Source organism: Triticum dicoccoides, chromosome 2B (assembly GCF_002162155.2).
Source record: "Triticum dicoccoides isolate Atlit2015 ecotype Zavitan chromosome 2B, WEW_v2.0, whole genome shotgun sequence".
Classification (NCBI taxonomy): Eukaryota; Viridiplantae; Streptophyta; class Magnoliopsida; order Poales; family Poaceae; genus Triticum; species Triticum dicoccoides.
The window spans coordinates 192982229-193005364 of record NC_041383.1 but is presented as its reverse complement, the minus strand read 5'-3'; the positions used below and the strand labels follow the sequence as shown (position 1 = coordinate 193005364).

General features: G+C 45.5%; 1 long non-coding RNA gene across 2 annotated transcripts; it reads right to left on the bottom strand.

Annotated features, from left to right (window-relative positions):
- Nucleotides 1-12747: 12747 nt before the first annotated feature.
- LOC119367525 lies at nt 12748-22798 on the bottom strand. 2 transcript variants are annotated; one of them, XR_005176339.1, is made up of 8 exons: nt 22688-22798; nt 22473-22617; nt 21307-22200; nt 21111-21177; nt 20709-20963; nt 18177-18518; nt 17978-18083; nt 12748-13102 (listed from the first exon to the last, which is right to left on the bottom strand). It is a non-coding gene; the product is annotated as an uncharacterized LOC119367525 (long non-coding RNA). The 2 variants fall into 2 exon arrangements; XR_005176340.1 differs by lacking the exons at nt 17978-18083; nt 18177-18518.
- Nucleotides 22799-23136: the final 338 nt, after the last annotated feature.

Genomic DNA, 23136 nt, shown 5'->3' with positions numbered 1-23136 from the left:
CGTATCACCGCGATGGCCGTGGCCGTGGTCGTGGTCGCGGTCGTGGGCGTGGCGACAACACTAGACGCGGCCACGCCGCTCCTCTTCTAGCGTCGCCCTTCACCAGCTACTTCGCGCCCTATGGGATGGCGATCCCCTCCCCGCGCTCTGGATGGGTCCCGCCCAATGCGGCCGGCGTGCTTGTCCCACGCCCCGGATCACATGCGCAGGCGTACCCGTTCCTGCCCACCTCGCTGGCGCACCCCGCGCCGTTCTACCAGCATCCCCCTTCCTCCTGGGAACATGCGGCCATGCTCAACGCCGCCTACAGCAATGGTGGCTTTCCGTCCGCTCCAGCCCCCGCGTGGTACTTCGACAGTGGTGCTTCATCTCATGTGACCGGCAACCAAGGTAATCTCACCCGGTCTAGTTATTCCTTAAAGCATGTTCCCTCTAGCATTTTGGTTGGCAATGGGCACCACTTACCCGTCATGGCCACTGGCTCCACGTCTCTCCCTCCCAATGATTTTCGTCTCACTGATGTCCTAGTTTCCCCTAATGTTGTCACTAGCTTAATTTACATTCGCCATTTTACTAAGGATAATTCTTGCTCCGTTGAATTTTACCCTTGCGGTTTTCTTGTGAAGGATCGTCGCACCTGGAGGGTTCTCATGATCTCTGCTAGCAACGGTGATCTCTACCCCTTCTACGGCAATAACCATGCACCACCATCGGTGTTCACCGTCTCCACGTTGGATCTTTGGCATCGTCGACTTGGGCACCCCGACGCTCACTCTCTATCTACCATAGCCAATGATTTCCTTAGCTCATGTAATAAAAGTGCACACACTCCATGTAATGCTTGTCAACTAGGTCGCCAAGCGCGTCTCCCCTTCTCCCCCTCGTTTAGCAAAACATATGCACCCTTTGATTTAATACATTCTGACTTGTGGACATCTCCCGTTGTAAGCTTCTCCGGTTTTCAATATTATCTTGTTGTGCTCGATGATTTCACACACTACTCTTGGACATTTCCCTTGCGAAACAAATCGGACACCTCCACCATGCTTCAACGCTTTTTCACATTTGTCCACACCCAATACAATGTTATTATCAAAGCCATGCAATGCGATAATGGAGGGGATTTCATCAACTCCTCACTCCGCTCATTCTTCTCTGCCAATGGCATCGTGTATCACTTCTCTTGCCCCCACACCTCTCCCCAAAACGGGAAAGCGGAGCGCCTCCTTCGCAGAACAAACGACGTCGTTCGCTCCCTCCTCATCCAAGCCAACCTTACTCCCCCTTTCTGGGTCGAAGCTCTACACACTGCCACCTACCTTCTGAATCGCCGCCCCTCTCGAGCCATTGCTGACCAAACACCATACTTTCTTCTCCACGGCGCTCATCCATCCTATGACCATTTACACGTGTTTGGATGCTTGTGTTTCCCCAACACATCCGCCACCATTGTTGGGGAACATTGCAGAAAACAAAATTTTCCTACTCGTTTCACCAAGATCATCTAGGAGTTCATCTAGCAACGAGTGATTAAATGCATCTACATACCTTTGTAGATCGCGAGCGGAAGCGTTCAAAAGAACGGTGATGATGTAGTCGTACTCGACGTGATCCAAATCACCGACGACCAGCGCCGAACGGACGGCACCTCCGCGTTCAACACACGTACGGGACGGGAGACGTCTCCTCCTTCTTGATCCAGCAAGGGGGGAGGAGAGGTTGATGAAGGTCCAGCAGCATGACGGCGTGGTGGTGGATGCAGGGTGTCACAGCAGCAGGGCTTCGCCGAGACTACGAGGGAGAGACGTAACGGGGGGAGATGGAGGCGCCAGGGGCTGGTGTGTTTGGTCCCTCCTCTCCCCCACTATATATAGGGGTGCCAAGGGGGGGCTGGTGCGCAGCCTAGGAGATCTGATCTCCTAGGTGCGGCGGCCAGGGGAGGGTTTCCCTCCCCCCCAAGGCACCTCGGGGTGCCTTCCACCACTAGGACTCCTCCTAGGGGGAAACCCTAGGCGCATGGGCCTATAGGGGCTGGTGCCCTTGGCCCATCTAGGCCAAGGCGCACCCCCTACAGCCCATGTGGCCCCCCGGGACAGGTGGCCCCACCCGGTGGACCCCCGGGACCCTTCCGGTGGTCCCGGTACAATACCGATAACCCCGAAACTTGTCCCGATGCCCGAAATAGCACTTCCTATATATAATTCTTTACCTCCGGACCATTCCGGAACTCCTCATGACGTCCGGGATCTCATCCGGGACTCCGAACAACATTCGGGTTTCTGCATATACATATCTTCATAACCCTAGCGTCACCGAACCTTAAGTGTGTAGACCCTACGGGTTCGGGAGACAAGCAGACATGACCGAGACGACTCTCCGGTCAATAACCAACAGCGGGATCTGGATACCCATGTTGGCTCCCACATGCTCCACGATGATCTCATCGGATGAACCACGATGTCGAGGATTTAATCAATCACGTACGCTATTCCCTTTGTCTATCGATATGTTACTTGCCCGAGATTCGATCGTCGGTATCCCAATACCTCGTTCAATCTCGTTACCGGCAAGTCACTTTACTCGTACCGTAATGCATGATCCCGTGACCAGACACTTGGTCACTCTGAGCTCATTATGATGATGCATTACCGAGTGGGCCCAGTGATACCTCTTCGTCATACGGAGTGACAAATCCCAGTCTTGATCCATGTCACCCAACAGACACTTTCGGAGATACCCGTAGTCTACCTTTATAGTCACCCAGTTACGTTGTGACGTTTGGCATACCCAAAGCACTCCTACGGTATCCGGGAGTTACACGATCTCATGGTCTAAGGAAAAGATACTTGACATTGGAAAACTCTAGCAAATGAACTATACGATCTTGTGCTATGTTTAGGATTGGGTCTTGTCCATCACATCATTCTCCTAATGATGTGATCTCGTTATCAATGACATCCAGTGTCCATAGTCAGGAAACCATGACTATCTGTTGATCAATGAGCTAGTCAACAAGAGGCTCACTAGGGACATGTTGATGTCTGTTATTCACACATGTACGATTTCCGGATAACACAATTATAGCATGAATAAAGACAATTATCATGAACAAGGAAATATAATAATAATGCTTTTATTATTGCCTCTAGGGCATATTTCCAACAGTCTCCCACTTGCACTAGAGTCAATAATCTAGTTACATTGTGATGAATCGACCACCCATGGAATTCTGGTGTTGATCATGTTTTGCTCTAGGGAGAGGTTTAGTCAACGGATCTGCTACATTCAGGTCCGTATGTACTTTACAAATCTCTATGTCTCCATCTTGAACATTTTCACGAATGGAGTTGAAGCGACGCTTGATGTGCCTTGTCTTCTTGTGAAACCTGGGCTCCTTGGCAAGTGCAATAGCTCCAGTGTTGTCACAGAAGAGCTTGATCGGCCCCGACGCATTGGGTATGACTCCTAGGTCGGTGATGAACTCCTTCACCCATATTGCTTCATGTGCTGCCTCCGAGGCTGCCATGTACTCCGCTTCACATGTAGATCCCGCCACGACGCTTTGCTTGCAACTGCACCAGCTTACTGCCCCACCATTCAAAACATACACGTATCCGGTTTGTGACTTAGAGTCATCCAGATCTGTGTCGAAGCTAGCGTCGACGTAACCCTTTACGACGAGCTCTTCGTCACCTCCATAAACGAGAAACATTTCCTTAGTCCTTTTCAGGTACTTCAGGATATTCTTGACCGCTGTCCAGTGTTCCTTGCCGGGATTACTTTGGTACCTTCCTACCAAACTGACGGCAAGGTTAACATCAGGTCTGGTACACAGCATGGCATACATAATAGAACCTATGGCTGAGGCATAGGGGATGATGCTCATCTCTTCTATATCTTCTGCCGTGGTCGGACATTGAGCTGAGCTCAATTTCATACCTTGTAACACAGGCAAGAACCCCTTCTTGGATTGATCCATATTGAACTTCTTCAATATCTTATCAAGGTATGTGCTTTGTGAAAGACCTATGAGGCGTCTCGATCTATCTCTATAGATTTTGATGCCTAATATATAAGCAACTTCTCCAAGGTCCTTCATTGAAAAACTTTTATTCAAGTAGGCCTTGATGCTGTCCAAGAGTTCTATATCATTTCCCATCAAAAGTATGTCATCTACATATAATATGAGAAATGCTACAGAGCTCCCACTCACTTTCTTGTAAACGCAGGCTTCTCCATAAGTCTGTGTAAACCCAAACGCTTTGATCATCTCATCAAAGCGAATGTTCCAACTCTGAGATGCTTGCACCAGCCCATAAATCGAGCGTTGGAGCTTGCACACTTTGTCAGCATTCTTAGGATCGACAAAACCTTCCGGCTGCATCATATACAATTCTTCCTTAAGGAAACCATTAAGGAATGCCGTTTTGACGTCCATTTGCCATATTTTGTAATCATAGAATGCGGCAATTGCTAACATGATTCGGATGGACTTCAGCTTCGCTACCGGTGAGAAAGTCTCATCGTAGTCAACCCCTTGAACTTGTCGATAACCCTTAGCGACAAGCCGAGCTTTATAGATGGTCACATTACCATCCGCGTCTGTCTTCCTCTTAAAGATCCATTTATTTTCTATGGCTCGCCGCTCAACGGGCAAGTCAGTCAAAGTCCATACTTTGTTTTCATACATGGATCCTATCTCGGATTTCATGGCTTCCAGCCATTTGTCGGAATCCGGGCCCGCCATCGCTTCTTCATAGTTCGAAGGTTCACCATTGTCGAACAGCATGATTTCCAAGACAGGGTTGCCGTACCACTCTGGTGCGGAACGTGTCCTTGTGGACCTTCGAATTTCAGTAGGGGCTTGATCAGAAGTATCTTGATCATTATCATTAACTTCCTCTCTAGTCGGTGCTGGCACCTCAGGAACATTTTCTTGAGTCGCGCCATTTTCCGGTTCAAGAGGTAATACTTCATCAAGCTCTACTTTCCTCCCACTTACTTCTTTCGAGAGAAACTCTTTCTCCAGAAAGGACCCATTCTTGGCAACAAAGATCTTGCCTTCGGATCTAAGGTAGAAGGTATACCCAATAGTTTCTTTTGGGTACCCTATGAAGACGCATTTTTCCGATTTGGGTTCGAGCTTTTCAGGTTGAAGTTTCTTAACATAAGCATCGCATCCCCAAACTTTTAGAAACGACAGCTTAGGTTTCTTCCCAAACCATAATTCATACGGTGTCGTCTCAACGGATTTCGACGGAGCCCTATTTAAAGTGAATGCGGCAGTCTCTAAAGCATACCCCCAAAAAGAAAGCGGTAAATCCGTAAGAGACATCATAGATCGCACCATATCTAACAGAGTGCAATTACGACGTTCGGACACACCATTACGCTGAGGTGTTCCAGGCGGCGTGAGTTGTGAAACTATTCCACATTTTCTTAAGTGTGCCCCAAACTCGTGACTCAAGTATTCTCCTCCACGATCTGATCGTAGAAACTTGATTTTCCTGTCACGTTGATTTTCAACCTCACTCTGAAATTCCTTGAACTTTTCAAAGGTTTCAGACTTGTGTTTCATTAAGTAGATATACCCATACCTACTTAAATCATCAGTGAGAGTGAGAACATAACGATAGCCACCGCGAGCCTCAACACTCATCGGACCGCACACATCAGTATGTATGATTTCCAATAAGTCGGTTGCTCGCTCCATTGTTCCTGAGAACGGAGTCTTGGTCATTTTACCCATAAGGCATGGTTCGCATGTGTCAAATGATTCATAATCAAGAGACTCTAAAAGTCCATCAGCATGGAGCTTCTTCATGCGTTTGACACCTATGTGACCAAGGCGGCAGTGCCACAAGTATGTGGGACTATCATTATCAACCTTACTTCTTTTGGTACTCACATTATGAACATGTGTAGCATCACGTTCGAGATTCATAAAGAATAAACCATTCACCATAGGAGCATGACCATAAAACATATCTCTCATAAAAATGGAACAACCATTATTCTTAGATTTAAAAGAGTAGCCATCTCGAATTAAACGAGATCCCGATACAATGTTCATGCTCAAAGCTGGCACTAAATAACAATTATTAAGGTTTAAAACTAATCCCGAAGGGAGATGCAGAGGTAGCGTGCCGACGGCGATCACATTGACCTTGGAACCATTCCCGACGCGCATCGTCACCTCGTCTTTTGCCAGTTTCCGCTTATTCCGCAGCCCCTGCTTTGAGTTACAAATGTGAGCAACTGCACCGGTATGAAATACCCAGGAGCCACTACGGGCACTAGTAAGGTACACATCAATTACATGTATATCACATATACCTTTCGTTTTGCCGGCCTTCTTATCCGCTAAGTACTTAGGGCAGTTCCACTTCCAGTGACCGCTTCCCTTGCAATTAAAGCACTCAGTCTCAGGCTTGGGTCCATTCTTTGGCTTCTTCCCGGCAGCTTGCTTGCCGGGTGCGGCAACCTCCTTGCCGTCCTTATTGAAGTTCTTTTTACCCTTGCCTTTCTTGAACTTAGTGGTTTTATTGACCATCAACACTTGATGTTCCTTCCTGACTTCTACCTCTGCTGATTTCAGCATAGCAAATACTTCAGGAATGGTCTTTTCCATCCCCTGCATATTGAAGTTCATCACAAAGCTCTTGTAGCTTGGTGGAAGCGACTGGAGGATTCTGTCAATGACCGCATCATCCGGGAGATTAACTCCCAGCTGAGTCAAGCGGTTATGCAACCCAGACATAGTGAGTATGTGCTCACTGACAGAACTGTTTTCCTCCATCTTACAGCTGAAGAATTTGTCGGAGACTTCATATCTCTCGACCCGGGCATGAGCTTGGAAAACCATTTTCAGCTCTTCGAACATCTCATATGCTCCATGTCTCTCAAAACGCTTTTGGAGCCCCGGCTCTAGGCTGTAAAGCATGCCGCACTGAACGAGGGAGTAGTCATCGAAACGTGCCTGCCAAGCGTTCATAACATCTTGTTCTGCAGGGAGAACGGGTGCGTCACCAAGCGGTGCTTGTAGGACATAATCTTTCTTGGCAGCTATGAGGATGATCCTCAGGTTCCGGACCCAGTCCGTATAGTTGCTGCCATCGTCTTTCAGCTTAGTTTTCTCCAGGAACGCGTTGAAGTTGAGGACTACGTTGGCCATTTGATCTACAAGACATATTGCAAAGATTTTAGACTAAGTTCATGATAATTAAGTTCAACTAATCAAATTATTAGTGAACTCCCACTTAGATTAGACATCCCTCTAGTCATCTAAGTATTACATGATCCGAGTTAAACTAGACCGTGTCCGATCATCACGTGAGACGGACTAGTCAACATCGGTGAACATCTTCATGTTGATCGTATCTTCTATACGACTCATGCTCGACCTTTCGGTCTTCTGTGTTCCGAGGCCATGTCTGTACATGCTAGGCTCGTCAAGTCAACCTAAGTGTTTGCATGTGTAAATCTGTCTTACACCCGTTGTATGTGAACGTCTGAATAAAACACCCGATCATCACGTGGTGTTTTGAAACAGCGAACTGTCGCAACGGTGCATAGTTAGGGGGAACAATTCTTGAATTTTATTGTGAGGGATCATCTTATTTACTACCGTCGTTCTAAGTAAACAAGATGCAAAACATGATAAACATCACATGCAATCAAATAATAAACGTGACATGATATGGCCAATATCACATAGCTCCTTTGATCTCCATCTTGGGGCTCCATGATCATCTTGTCACCGGCTTGACACCATGATCTCCATCATCATGATCTCCATCATCATGATCTCCATCATCGTGTCTCCATGAAGTTGCTCGCCAACTATTACTTCTACTACTATGGCTAACGCGTTTAGCAATAAAGTAAAGTAATTTACATGGCGTTTCTTGATGACACGCAGGTCATATAAAAGAATAAGGACAACTCCTATGGCTCCTGCCGGTTGTCATACTCATCGACATGCAAGTCGTGATTCCTATTACAATAGCATGAACATCTCATACATCACATATAGATCATTCATCATTCATCACAACTTTGGCCATATCATATCACAAACCACTTGCTGCAAAAACAAGTTAGACGTCCTCTAATTGTTGTTGCAAGTTTTACGTGGCTGAATTAGGGTTCTAGCAAGAACGTCTTCTTACCTACGTTAAAGCCACAACGTGATTTGTCAACTTCTATTTACCCTTCATAAGGACCCTGTTCATCGATTCCGCTCCAACTAAAGTAGGAGAGACAGACACCCGCCAGCCACCTTATGCAACTAGTGCATGTTAGTCGGTGGAACCGGTCTCACGTAAGCGTACGTGTAAGGTTGGTCCGGGCCGCTTCATCCCACAATACCGCTGAAGCAAGAAAGGACTAGTAACGGCAAGAAAGGTTGACAAATCTACGCCCACAACAAATTGTGTTCTACTCGCGCAAGAAGAACTACGCATAGACCTAGCTCATGATGCCATTGTTGGGGAACATTGCAGAAAACAAAATTTTCCTACTCGTTTCACCAAGATCATCTAAAAGTTCATCTAGCAACGAGTGATTAAATGCATCTACATACCTTTGTAGATCACGAGCGGAAGCGTTCAAAAGAACGGTGATGATGTAGTCGTACTCGACGTGATCCAAATCACCGATGACCAGCGCCGAACGGACGGCACCTCCGCGTTCAACACACGTACGGGACGGGAGACGTCTCCTCCTTCTTGATCCAGCAAGGGGGGAGGAGAGGTTGATGAAGGTCCAGCAGCACGACGGCGTGGTGGTGGATGCAGGGCGTCACAGCAGCAGGGCTTCGCCGAGACTACGAGGGAGAGACGTAACGGGGGGAGATGGAGGCGCCAGGGGCTGGTGTGTTTGGTCCCTCCTCTCCCCCACTATATATAGGGGTGCCAAGGGGGGCTGGTGCGCAGCCTAGGAGATCTGATCTCCTAGGTGCGGCGGCCAGGGGAGGGTTTCCCTCCCCCCCAAGGCACCTCGGGGTGCCTTCCACCACTAGGACTCCTCCTAGGGGGAAACCCTAGGCGCATGGGCCTATAGGGGCTGGTGCCCTTGGCCCATCTAGGCCAAGGCGCACCCCCTACAGCCCATGTGGCCCCCCGGGACAGGTGGCCCCACCCGGTGGACCCCCGGGACCCTTCCGGTGGTCCCGGTACAATACCGATAACCCCGAAACTTGTCCCGATGCCCGAAATAGCACTTCCTATATATAATTCTTTACCTCCGGACCATTCCGGAACTCCTCGTGACGTCCGGGATCTCATCCGGGACTCCGAACAACATTCGGGTTTCTGCATATACATATCTTCATAACCCTAGCGTCACCGAACCTTAAGTGTGTAGACCCTACGGGTTCGGGAGACAAGCAGACATGACCGAGACGACTCTCCGGTCAATAACCAACAGCGGGATCTGGATACCCATGTTGGCTCCCACCTGCTCCACGATGATCTCATCGGATGAACCACGATGTCGAGGATTTAATCAATCCCGTACGCTATTCCCTTTGTCTATCGATATGTTACTTGCCCGAGATTCGATCGTCGGTATCCCAATACCTCGTTCAATCTCGTTACCGGCAAGTCACTTTACTCGTACCGTAATGCATGATCCCGTGACCAGACACTTGGTCACTCTGAGCTCATTATGATGATGCATTACCGAGTGGGCCCAGTGATACCTCTCCGTCATACGGAGTGACAAATCCCAGTCTTGATCCATGTCACCCAACAGACACTTTCGGAGATACCCGTAGTCTACCTTTATAGTCACCCAGTTACGTTGTGACGTTTGGCATACCCAAAGCACTCCTACGGTATCCGGGAGTTACACGATCTCATGGTCTAAGGAAAAGATACTTGACATTGGAAAACTCTAGCAAATGAACTATACGATCTTGTGCTATGTTTAGGATTGGGTCTTGTCCATCACATCATTCTCCTAATGATGTGATCTCGTTATCAATGACATCCAGTGTCCATAGTCAGGAAACCATGACTATCTGTTGATCAATGAGCTAGTCAACAAGAGGCTCACTAGGGACATGTTGATGTCTGTTATTCACACATGTATTATGATTTCCGGATAACACAATTATAGCATGAATAAAGACAATTATCATGAACAAGGAAATATAATAATAATGCTTTTATTATTGCCTCTAGGGCATATTTCCAACAACCATGTCTCACAAACTTTCCCCTCGCTCCACTCGGTGCATTTTCTTAGGGTACCCACTAGAGCACAAGGGGTACAGGTGCTATGACTTATCCACTCGGCGCGTTATTGTATCTCGGCATGTCATTTTTGATGAAAATTCATTTCCTTATACCCCACCGACAGCACCAGCTACACAGCCTAACCCCGCACCGGATCCATCGGCCTGCACCCGATCCCCACCAAATCTCTTGGATCTGCCGCCCCCAACTACCTTGTACTGGCCCCACCACCCACCATCCCCGCCCGCCCACCAATCGCGCGCCCCCGCACCCGCATGCAGCCAACCGCGTCCCACCAACTCTCCCCACACTGCAGCGCGATCCCCCTTGTCCGGATCCACGTCGCCAGCTGCGCTCCCGTCCCCACCAACCACCCACGCCGAATCCACCTCGCTCTCCGCGCCTGTCGGCCCTGACTCACCTGTCGCCCAGCCTTCTGCGCCTGTCGCCTGCACCACCGAATCCACCTCGGGATCCGAGGCATGCACAACCACTCCCATTCCTCCACGTCTACCTCGCCATGCACAGCCAGCCGAACCCCCACGTAATTCACACAAAATGACCACTCGAGCCAAACGTGGCTATTGCATGCCGCACCATCTTTTTCTTGCTGATGCCACCACAACATCTCTCTCCCCCATCCCTCACACATACAAATCAGCCCTTAAAGACCCAAATTGGTGCCATGCTATGCAAGAGGAGTATCATGCTTTAATCAATAACTCTACTTGGTCTTTGGTGCCTAAGCCTGCAGGTGTCAACATTGTCATGGGAAGTGGATCTTTCGCCACAAGTTTCACACGGATGGCTCTTTGGCTCGCTACAAAGCTCGGTGGGTTGTCCGGGGTTTCACTCAACAAGAAGGTGTGGATTACGACGAGACCTTCAGTCCGGTCGTGAAACCATCCACTATCCATGTGGTTCTCAGTCTTGCAACCTCTCACTCGTGGCCAATACATCAACTGGATGTCAAAAATGCATTTCTTCATGGTGATCTCAAGGAGACTATTTATTGTTCTCAACCGGCTGGTTTTGTTGATGCTTCTCACCCGGATCATGTGTGCCTCCTCAACAAGTCTCTCTATGGTTTGAAACAAGCCCCTCGGACGTGGTTCCTTCGGTTCAAGACATTCTTGCTGTCTATTGGGTTTTGTGCTTCCAAGAGTGACTCCTCCCTCTTCATACGCCACCATGGAAACACTATTGCATATCTTCTTGTTTATGTGGATGACATCATCCTCACGGCCAACACTGCCGCCACCCTTCACTCCATCATCACCTCTCTCAAGAAGGAGTTCTCCATGTCGGACCTTGGTGAGTTACATCATTTTCTTGGCATAAATGTTACTCCCAACTCCTCCGGCTTGTTTCTTTGCCAGCAACAGTACACACTTGAGATTCTTGATCGTGCTGACATGCTCCATTGCAAACCGATGTCCACACCCGTCGACACCTCTTCCAAACTTTCCATTCATGATGGCACACCTCTTTCCAACCCCACATACTACCGCAGCTTGGCCAGGGCACTCCAATACCTTACTCTCACTAGGCCAGATATCTCCTATGCCGTTCAACAAGTTTGCCTCTTTATGCATGAGCCGCGTGACATCCACATGCAGTTGATTAACACATCCTTCGCTATCTACAAGGCATGTATCACTATGGCATTCAGCTCTACAAGTCACCATCTCATGAGCTCATTGCTTACACAGACGCAGATTGGGCCGGGTGCCCCGATACTCGGAAGTCCACTTCTGGGTTTTGCGTTTTTCTTGGCAACAACATCATTTCTTGGTCCTCGAAGCGTCAACCCATTGTCTCCAGATCCAGTGCTGAAGCAGAGTACCGGGGCGTCGCTAACTGTGTCGCCGAATCATGCTGGCTACACCAACTCTTGCATGACCTAAAGTGTCCTCCCACACGTGCCACTGTGGTTTATTGTGACAACGTCAGCGCCACATATCTCGCCTCCAACCCCGTGCAACATCAACGGACAAAGCATATTGGGATTGATCTTCACTTCGTCTGGGATCGTGTTGCTTTGGGTGAGGCTCGTGTTCTGCATGTACCATCGAGTTCACAGTTTGCTGACTTATTCACCAAGGGCTTACCGTCACAAGTTTTTCATGAGTTCCATGCCATCCTGAACGTCCTACCTCATGGAGTTCCGGTGAGGGGGGGGGTGTTAAACCATGTACTTGTGCATTGTAACGTTAGTCATGTAAACCGAGTCCATTCCTAGATTGTAGGATCGAGCAACGCTCGTGGCCTGCGTGCCACATTTTCAGGAGCGCTGGCTCTCTCTCCCTGAGGGGATATATGTATGTGTACTTTGTAACTCAATCATTCAGTGAATACAGAATCGATCTGTCCAACTAAGGGGTGCTGAGAGGTGCAAAAACATTGGTGATTTTTCTCCAACCGAGCATCCCCTTTCCATTAGTTGCTTAACAAAAATACAGAAGTTCACAAACATTACAAGCAAGATGAGGAGGAGGGAAAGAGAGGGAGGTGAGTTAGTGCATTGCCACAAAACCCGCTATGAGTGCTCGACCTCCAAACACCCCTTACTGGGCAAAAACCTGACAACACATCTAGTTTTGTAACCAAACAACTAAAACCAACACTAACCTACACAGCTACGCCACAAAACAAAGCACACATAGTTCACCCCCGAGGAAACATTTCCACCAAAACGCAACCACAAAGGAGCCCTTCAAACAGCCGATCACACCCCATAAGCATGTCCCAAGCCCACACAACAACTGGTGGATTCATCTACCAAGTGAGCATCATAGATTTCTTTATCAACACCCTAAATCCAACTTGGAACACATCCTTGTCCGCGCTTTTGAGAAGACCTGCCCATTACATCATAAAAGAGCAAACAGTGAAGATAACCTCCATGGGAGATCGCATAACATGCTGCTCAAAGGTTATCTTGTCCCTAAGGGTCCAAATCCCCTAGCAAATAGCAGCCACACACATCATAGTTTATTTGTGCCCCTAAAGTAGAAAAGCATAGAACCAAGTAAAATTTTGCCACAAGTTCCTTGGGCAGCTATCAGTACCTGTAACTCTATCAATAGTGACCCAAACAGATACAGACCCCACAACCGAAAAACAGGTGTTGAGCATCTTCAAGAACATTACAAAAAGAGCACATAGGCCAACCATTTTCTCTTCTTTAGACTAGCACGGCATTTCCAAACAACTTCCACATATGCATTTCAATTTAAGAGGGATGACGGCTTTCCAGATCCAACCGTTATGAGAACCAGCGAAAGGTTTTTCCAGCAACTTCTAATCATATTTAGTCCTAAACCTGCCTGATTTATTCAGGCTCCAAGTCACACTATCAGGGGAGTCGTTCAACGTAAAGCTCTAGCTCCAAGCACAATCTTATTCCACTGATCAGTATAGCAAGGCTCCTAAAACTTAGGGAACACCCATCAGCAACAAAACAAGCAACCGTGCACTTTTGATTGTTACAAATATCAAACAAAATAGGATATTCATGTTTTAGGATGCTTGAACCTAGCCAGGGGTCATGCCAAAGCCTGATCAAATTACCACTGTTAAGAAGTTTTCTACCTTCCATATAGATATGTTTAACTTTCAAAATAAATTTCCAGCACGGAGAATCTGAAAAGCGAGCTTTGATCGTGGCAACCGTCTGATTACGAAAGTACTTAGCTCAAACAATTTGTTGCCACAATCCTTCCTGAGTATCCAATTTCCACCACCATTTAGTACGGAAGCTGGTGTTTTGTTTTTTAAGATCCAAAACACCCAGCCCACCTTTATTTTTCAAGCAACAAATCTCACATTCCATCTGACCACACGAATTTTCTTCTTAAGTCTCCCAGCTTGCTAAAAGAAGCTTCATGTGGGTTTGTTAAGCTTATTTAGGGTAGTCTTATTTAACAAAAACATAGACATGATAAAGGAAAGGATACCAGACAAACAAGAATTGACCAAAATAAGCCTGCCCCCAAATGAAGATGCCCCTTCGAGGCATCCACTCCCCTAATCATCTTACCCACAAGGAATTCACAGCCGATAGTTTTAGGTGCATCAAAACTAATTAGCACCCCAAGATATTTCATAGGTAAAGTGGAAACAACACAACCAAAAAGCTCTGAGTAAAATCTAGAAACTCCATTATCAGCACCTACCACAAAAATTTCGCTTTTCAAATAGTTGATCTTAAGCCCCGACATCAATGCTAAAAGGTAGAGTAACAACTTAAGGTTGACAGCTTTAGCACAATCACGAGACAAAAAAATCACCGTATCATCTGCATATTGTAGTACAACAACCCCCTTATCAATCAAACACGGCGCCATACCAACAAACAAGTCATATTTTTGAGCTCGCAATATTATTTTGGTAAAAACATTGCGCTGCCATATTTTTGAGCTTTTGCACTTTGGTAGTATGGACCATGCTGATAATTAATCTTGATTGAAACAATGCCATTATTGAGAATTTGTTTACGACAAATGTAACGACCGAACGTTCTGTATTTGACAAAAGGTCCGAACGATACTATAGCCGTCCGATCTGCGTCGTTGCATCCCAGCGTCTCTCGCGCGAGGGAGTTATCCCGCGCCCTTTCTCCCTCTGGCAAGTGGCCCCGCCCGCCGCGGCTTCGTCCAATCTCCACTTCCCTCGCCCACGATCCCCTCTCTTCTTCTCCCAAACTGCAACAGCTCTCGCTCCAATCCGCCCCACTCCTCCCACTCCGCCATTACTTCTCCTCTCCCTCTTCCTCTGAGCGAGTCCACTCCAAATCGCTCGAGTTTCTGCAGATATCGAGCGAGTCCACTCCAGACGGGCGCTGGTTGCTTCCGAGGCGGTCGGTGGCGACTTGTTCTGGTGAGATCCCCCCCCCCACCCTCCCCGTTGTGTTTCCGTTGTGGGGTAAAGCCTGGGGTTCCGCGGATGAGAGCGCCATATGTTGCAGCGACCTATTTCGTCGAGTTTTGATTGAGTTGTGAATGCATATGTGAGTTCATCCGTTTTAATTCTAGGTCGTATGGGGGGGAGGGGGGATAAGTTGTGGATTAGGCATAGATGGCGATGAAATAGGTGGTTGAAGACCGATTTTGAAGGTGGGTGGTTTGTACGAGTCTGATCCACGCGTGGTTCCTTCCATTTTTAACGAATTTTTGGAATGTGGATGTGAACTCTGTATCCAACCCCCTCCCTGATGTGTTTTCGGGTGCAGATCTGTGATGTTGTATTGTGCGAGGTGTGGCTTGTTTAGATTCACATGCAACTTTAAATTGTGGTCGGTGCACATCTATCAGGATTCGTTCACTAAAGTTACCACCGAATTTGTTAAGTATTACCACGAATTTCATTCTAGCACATGTTTCAGATACAACTTATTGCGTAATGTTTTTTCCAAGTCCTTTTTTGCTTCTCATTACCACTGATTTTTGTTAGTGGTTACCCTGCAACCCCTCTGTTGTCCACTTGTTTTATATCTAGCATTCTGTTTTGATTTGTGCCATTTCTTATTACTTCAAACTAGCACTTGAATTGTTAAGTTGTTGCCATTTTAATTACTCTATCTGCATTTTCAAATCACCCATTTGTCTCAGTATCTATTTTCATTGACATTCTAAGACAACTCAGTATCTATTTTCAATGACATTTTAAGAAAGTTATCATGGTTGTTAAGTTCTGGCTATCAGCCTCATTCATACAAGTTACCAGACTTTTTGTTTTTGTTATCTCATTGGTTGATGTATCTTCCAATTCACCTTTTGTAACTCCTTACTTGTCAGTCCTTTAATATTGTTTTATTTCTCAGGGGCACGATGCCAAGGAAGCGCAAATGTCGTGGTGATGGCCATGAGGGTGTTCCTTCAAAAATTTCAAAGCGCCCTCCACCTCGTAACAGGGCTTCGCCTAACTCACTTCTGGCTGCGTGTAAAGATCTGTCTGATGGTAGGAAAAATGCTATCGATGAAATGGACTTTAAAAGCCTTTGAGAGATCAAGTGCGACCATCTCTTCAGTTTTCTTAGTGAATGGCTTGCTGGGTTATATGAGCCAGACTCTCGTGAAGTGGTTGTTCCGGGGCGTGGGAGGATCCCTGTTAACGAAGAGTCAGTTCATCGTGTGATGGGTGTGCCCCGTGGTGGGAATGATGTCCCTTACAGTATGCCCACAGAAGCTAATATTGAGTTAGGGATTGAGATGTTTGGTGAGCTTGGTCACACACCGAAGATGACTGATGTCCTTGATCTCATAACAAGTTCTGTCAATTATGATGAGAAGTTCAAGCGGATGTGGCTTATGCTTGCTGGCAATACTGTCATTGCTCCTACTACATCCAACAAGATCAACCCTAGATGGTATAGTGTGCGGGTAAGTACTGGTAACTTATGCTACATGGCTGATAACTTGCATCATGTTTACATGGTAATTGTATTGCTTTATATCATGTAGATTTTTTGTTCATTTACTTTCTTTTTTTTCAGCAAAACATTAATAGAGTCAAGGACTTGAACTGGTCTAAGTTCATTGCTGATGAGCTCCATAAGGCACTTCTGAAGGGGAGGCCTACAAAGGGGTGTCTTCTTTTCTACAATGTAAGTGTTGGTGCTTTTTTTTCCTGCTGTCTGGTTGTGTATTTCTGACAGCAACGACTCTTTTTACCAGCTTCTGTACATTGATGCTATCGATCTTACTGGTCTTGGTATCTTATTGGCTGATGGTGCATTTGCTATCAATGTTTGGACAAAAGAGAAGATATCCCAATTGCTTAGTATGGATGTCCAAGCGGACGGAATTTCTTATGGCAAACTACCGGTAACTTTTTTTTCTTTTCCTTCTAATCAGTTCATGTACTTATTGCAAATGCATTTGTTATTTATACTTTTCTTTACTCGTTTTCATTCTCAACAAATCACTAGTTGAAACCCCAGTTTAGCGTTGATTTCTGCTTGTTTGGCGGTTTACAAGGTCTTGGGAAGTTCATGCGTGTGCATGTCCCACCAAACTGCAGTGAAGAGGTATGCTTTTTTTTTTGTTTATATGTATTCTGGTATTTTGTAGCCTTTTTCTTTACTGTCGATACATTTTTTGATGGTAACTAATGACTATGCAACCTTATAAGTGTTTTTGTATTACACATCTGAAATATTTTCTTCATTGCTATTTTTATTTTGTTTTTTATGATGGTAACTTTTGTTGCATACACATGGTAATTTGTGTCTGTTTTGCCTGATAAATCATGTTTTACCAATCTAATTTTTATTTTTTAACTGTTGATAACTTGTGTTGTACTTGTTTGATACTTTCTGTTGCACTCACATGATAACTTGAGTATGGAAATCCTGCCTATTCTTTTAGTTCTCTTATGATCTCTTGTTTTGTCTGTTTTTGTGTGTCCATTATTGTTTGCATCTAAAAATAATGTCTAGTAACTAAAAGTGTCCCTTTTTGTCTATTTTGATTGTTATTAATGAGTAGAAACTTGCAAAGGCTTCTGAGCTCGTGGGTCGGTTTTCATCTGGCTTTGTTGGCTTGCTTGGCGATCTTGTGCAAGGGTTCGTCTCACTTGATGATGATGGTTGTTCACATGTGTCTCGTCGACTAGACACTGATCTTAGGATGATTTCTTCTGCTACCCGGAATATGGCAAAGCCCTCTCCTGCACGCCGTACCCGTCAATCGGAGAGTGCTGGCAAGAAAAATATTAATGAGTCTGATACTGACCGTGATACGGATGAAAACGACGGGGACGGATCTGATGATGATTACATTGGCTTTACGGTTTTCCATCATGGTTCTTCTTCCCGCAGCGGGGCAGAGAATGTGGCATCTGGCAGCGGGGCAACGGATGTGGATATAACTCACTCAGGCGATGCAAACACTGAAGTGCGTGACAGTGTAACAGAAAATGTTGAAGGCATACCTGATAGTGTAGCAGTAAATGTGGACCCAACTCAATCAAGTGGTGCAAACGCTGAAGCGCGTGACAGTGTAGCAGGAAATGTTGAAGGCTTATCTGACCGTGCGGGTGATGAACCTGTTATTGAGTCCCAGATCATGCTCACTGGTACTTCTAACATGGTGTCAAGCAGCTCAGGGGATGGCGTGCTCAGCCAGCGTGATATGACAGACACGCAGTTTGATCTGGCCACTGAATCTTCTGTTAAAAGATGCGGTGCTCAGCTTGCCAAAAATTTGGCTTACATGCGGAGGCACAAGAAGTTGAAGCTACCATCTCCACCCCGTTCTGCTCCGCCACCTGAGCCTGTCCAGCTGTCAGAAAGGGACATTCATTTATCTGTCATGAAAGTTGTTGTAGAAGAGCTTGAGATCCGTTTGGCTGACAAGGGCACCGGTGAGGTCATTTGACCCTCAGCTGGTACTAAACAGGTTCCACGCAGGTGAAATATCCTTTTGTATTTTTTCTACTTCTTGTATTTCTTCTGTTTTCTAACACTGCATGGTAGCTTCAACTAATTTTATGTGATAACTTCAGTAGTACCCCTCTGATAACTTGCACCTTTTTTGTCTTATACACATCTTCGCTTTGTTTGGTTCTAAACTACTGGTCCAACCTCTTTGTTCACTACTTCATTTTATTTTTTCAGGGCACCCTGCAAACAAGTTGGTACACTTGAGGCGTCATCTAGTATCCCAAAATCTAGGTAATCTGTTGAACCAATTGGTATTTCTTTTTTTTTGTATTTTTATTTTTGCATGGTAGTTTTGAACTGTTTTGTCTGGTAATTTTAGTAGTATTACAATGATAACCTGTAACTGTCTCCTTGTTTCTATGCATCTATGCATCTACTTTCTTATAAATAGCTATCTATGTCTGTTCATTTTAACACTACATCTCACAACTTTGCTTTTTTTTCAGGAAGTCAAGTGGAATTAATGCCGCTAAAAAGGTGCAGTTTACCAAGACTAGGTCTTCTCCTCGACTAAGAGCAACATCTTCACAGCCGATAGAGGTTGTGGATCTTGAAGATCATCCCACATTGACGTCTCCTGTTGTCGTTTCACAACCTACTAGACCATGAAGGCGCACGTTGCTGCACCCGTCCATATCTGATGTAATAAAAGAGATTGTTCTGAAAAGATATGTCAGTTTTGAAAAAAATCCATGGTATGTTATAAAATGATAAGTGTGATGGTAGTTGACTTTAGCTTGTATACCATGGTATTTAATGGCGTAAAAATTGCCTTCAATTTGGTTCCTAAATAGCCTTCTTCTGAAATATTTGTGGCTGCGAATAAATATTTTGGTAAATCTTTAAAAAAAATTGCCAACTCGGTGGTTGGTGTGATTTGTCAGTCTTTAATACATAGGTATGAAATCCTATTATGTAGTTTTATTAAAGAGGAATGCAAAAGGTTGTCCTACTCATAACTGATACTTGAATGGGAGTGAGAAGTTAATGAATTTAATTTAAAACTGTGAGTTGGCTTGCTCTTGATAATGACCTGCTTGGTGCTATATATACTTCTAGCAAGTCCCTTGTGGGTTAGTGTGAGATGAAGCAAGATAGATTCATCCAGTGGCAATAGGTAATAGATTTGACATGATTATATTATTTGCCATTTTGTTGTTGATTCTTCTTTCTAAATGTTGTGTACACGTTGGCTGCAAATTCACAGGTAACTTGGGGATTGTCCCTATCCCTTGGAAGGTAATCTTGGACGAAATTCTTACGAAGATTAATGAAGAAGAGCAGAGCATAGTTGCTGGTTGCATGAAGGTCATTATCAGTGCATTGTACATGTTGTTATTAGCACAAAAGAAGAAAACACATCTGGTAGACTTGTGCAGGCCGTTGGGCAGATGGCAAACACTGAAGTGGATGCTGAGAAGACAACGAAAGGTTTTCTTATTAAGGCAAACATTAATATTTTGATCCGCGAAGGCACAAAGATGCTTGTCCTCTTCCTTCATTTCTTTTTGAATCTTATGTCTTCAAGTGGCATTCTGTTCTGGGGCACCCATGTTCAGTTTCTTTTGGGCAGAAAACTTCTTCCCATCTATTGATGTCTTGTAATTGGCACGTGAAGTGTGAGTTCAAGTCATTTTGCAGATATTACAACAATTGGTAATGTGATGAATTGGCAGCTGGGGAACAAACCTCTTAGTAGAATTTCTCTTTCGCTTGGTTCCAATATCATTAGTAGCTTCTGGGGATTGTCTAATCAGGGACCTTTATGCTTCGGAGGAGAATATGGTAAGGTACGACATGATAAGCAGGGAATGATACTATGTAGAATAAAATTTAGATATCATGGTTAGAGGTGGAGATATGTCTGTTGTTGCAGCTGGGGAGTGGACTGAGATTTCATCAATTTGAATGGGGTTGAAGTTTTCGCCAGTTTTTGGTTTATTCTATTTTGCAAGTAGATGTATGAGGCAAGTACCAATCGTAAGATAACAGTGTGAGAAGAAAACTGAAGGAACACTGACCGGCTTTTTGTTTTCAGTAGCAACTCAGGCAGAATGTTCTTCTGCAATATCATGTTTAATTAGATCAAGAAATTATGATAGTGACATGATATATATGAAAATCTAAATACTTGCAGTACAAGGGAATATTTACCTTGGTTTGTATTGATAGTTGGCTAGATGTACTTACTTGGTTCGGTATGCTTTTGTTTGAACCAGAAGACGGGTGAACTCAAAGACATTTGTTTTTTGGTGGACTGATGTCATTCTGTTGACCTGGAAGGGTAGCTCCCGTTAATGAAGTCCTTTCTCATTAACACGGTAGCTTTGCTGGATCTCATCAGTCATGTAAGAGTAGTATTTGTTTAAAATGCATGCTCATCTTCTACACTGCAATGCGAAATGATTGCCACGAAAAGATACCTAAGCTGAGCCGATGTTGCCCATATTAACGCCTCATCAAATGCAGTGTACCATTCTGTATCATCACCTAATAATTCCCGAGCCACACAAGCTTCTTTAAATGTACTGTATGTAATATTATTGAAGGTACGCGAATCCTCAAAGCTACATGCAGCCTTTACAACAATCAAAAGCATCTTAAGATAGAAACGCTCACCGGCAGATGGATAGACATAGTATACATGGCCTATATTTTCACCAGTTTCGCACCTTTTTTTCAACAATTTCTCAGTCCATTCCCATATCCATTCACTTGGGAAACTGCAATATGTCAATTGTCGAGCTTCTGGAAACTTTTGGTTTGCAACAAACCATTCAGTAAGCATAATTGTCTTCAACTTTTCAGCACTAGATTCAACAGTTTCAAGATTTTCTTTTGATTTGTAAGTAATAGTATTCATGTCAGGTAAATGGATGTCTAATCTTTCAACTTTCAGTATTTTACAGTGTAGGGGAAACTGATACAAGCGCCACAAGGAATCATGAGGGACCAAATGCCTGTAGTCTAAATATTCTTTTACAGCAGTATAGAACATGATTATATCAAGGTAAAGAAAATGTCGTAAAGCAGCACAAGTGGAGGTGAATTAACATACTCTTTCTTTTTGGCCGTCCAATTGAATTGTGCATATTAAGTGGTTCGTTAATCCTTGCCCGCATACATTGGGGCATGACTCTACTTGGTCCTATACCGCAATGTGGCTAACACACATCGCTTCCATGGTCTTGTAATTGAGAACATTTAGGCATTTTTATTCTACTTAGGTTCAGCATGTGTCACAAACAGTTATATGAAATCTGAAACAAACGGAAGGAAAGTAAAGAGACAAAATGGATGTGGCTGGTTGGAATGAAAATCAAACAAATCACATAGAATTAACAACTAAAATCACAGTAACAAAGAAAAAGATAGTAGATGATGATAAGGCAACAATATGTAAGAATGAGTCAGCTGTGGAACTTGTCCAGAAGCGATGCTTGCAATTGGGTGTAATCCACACAGGCACGAGCAATTCCAACACAGAAATCCCAGCGAATGAGCACTGCAAACCTGCAACGAAGGAGGGAAGTTGTGTACATATGAGAACATGTAGGAGAATTAGGAGTAAGATGAATAGACAGCAAGAATAGACCTAGGCAACACCACAGCAGGCATGGTGGCGAGACAACACAGAAGGCAGGAAAGAAGGAATGCTACCAGACATAATATAGAAGGAAGAGTGGGAGATTGGGGTAATGCACACACGCCGCAAATTAATCACCATCATAACCCCTGAGGTTAACTACCATTATCACCATTATGACAGGAGGTGGACAGTGGACCTTTAAGGCATCAGTTCCAGATTCGGTTACGGGAGGGGAAGGGCGTGAGGAAGATCTGCAAGGCATGGAGGACGATGTAGTATGACGACAGCCAGCGGTGGAAGCCGACGGGGCGGGCGGATGCCGCAGCCGCCGTAGACGAACGCTGCAAGACAGGAAATTTAAAAACGACAAGAAGGGGGCTAAGGAAGAAGTGTAGGAGGGGCGGACCATACCGTCGCGGGGGCAGTCACACATGCCCACGGTGGATCGCGGGCGCATCGAGGAGTGAGGAACGCCATCGCATCTAGAGGAGGAAGGAACGGCAGCACGGGGGAATAGAGGAACTGTTGTTTGGGGTGGGATGTAGGTGAAACCTGGGCTACTTGGGTCGTTAGCGTCGGAGAGGGAATGACTGGGCCTTCACGGCCCGATTACTGATAGCAACAGGAGGTCGCTCCATGGAGCAGCGGCCCATGAGACGGTACGCGACGCGCGTGGGCGACCAGGAATGCCTGACTTTGATATGTAACGTACGTTCGGGATCCGACGGCTGAGACAGTCAAATCCCTGTGGAGGCTCATAGCTAGCTGCGTCTTACTGTTTCTCAATTGTGATGGGCTCTTTGCCAGTGTCCGTCGAAGCAGCAGCTGCCCCCCAAGTTGCATCTGATGCTGCTAAATCT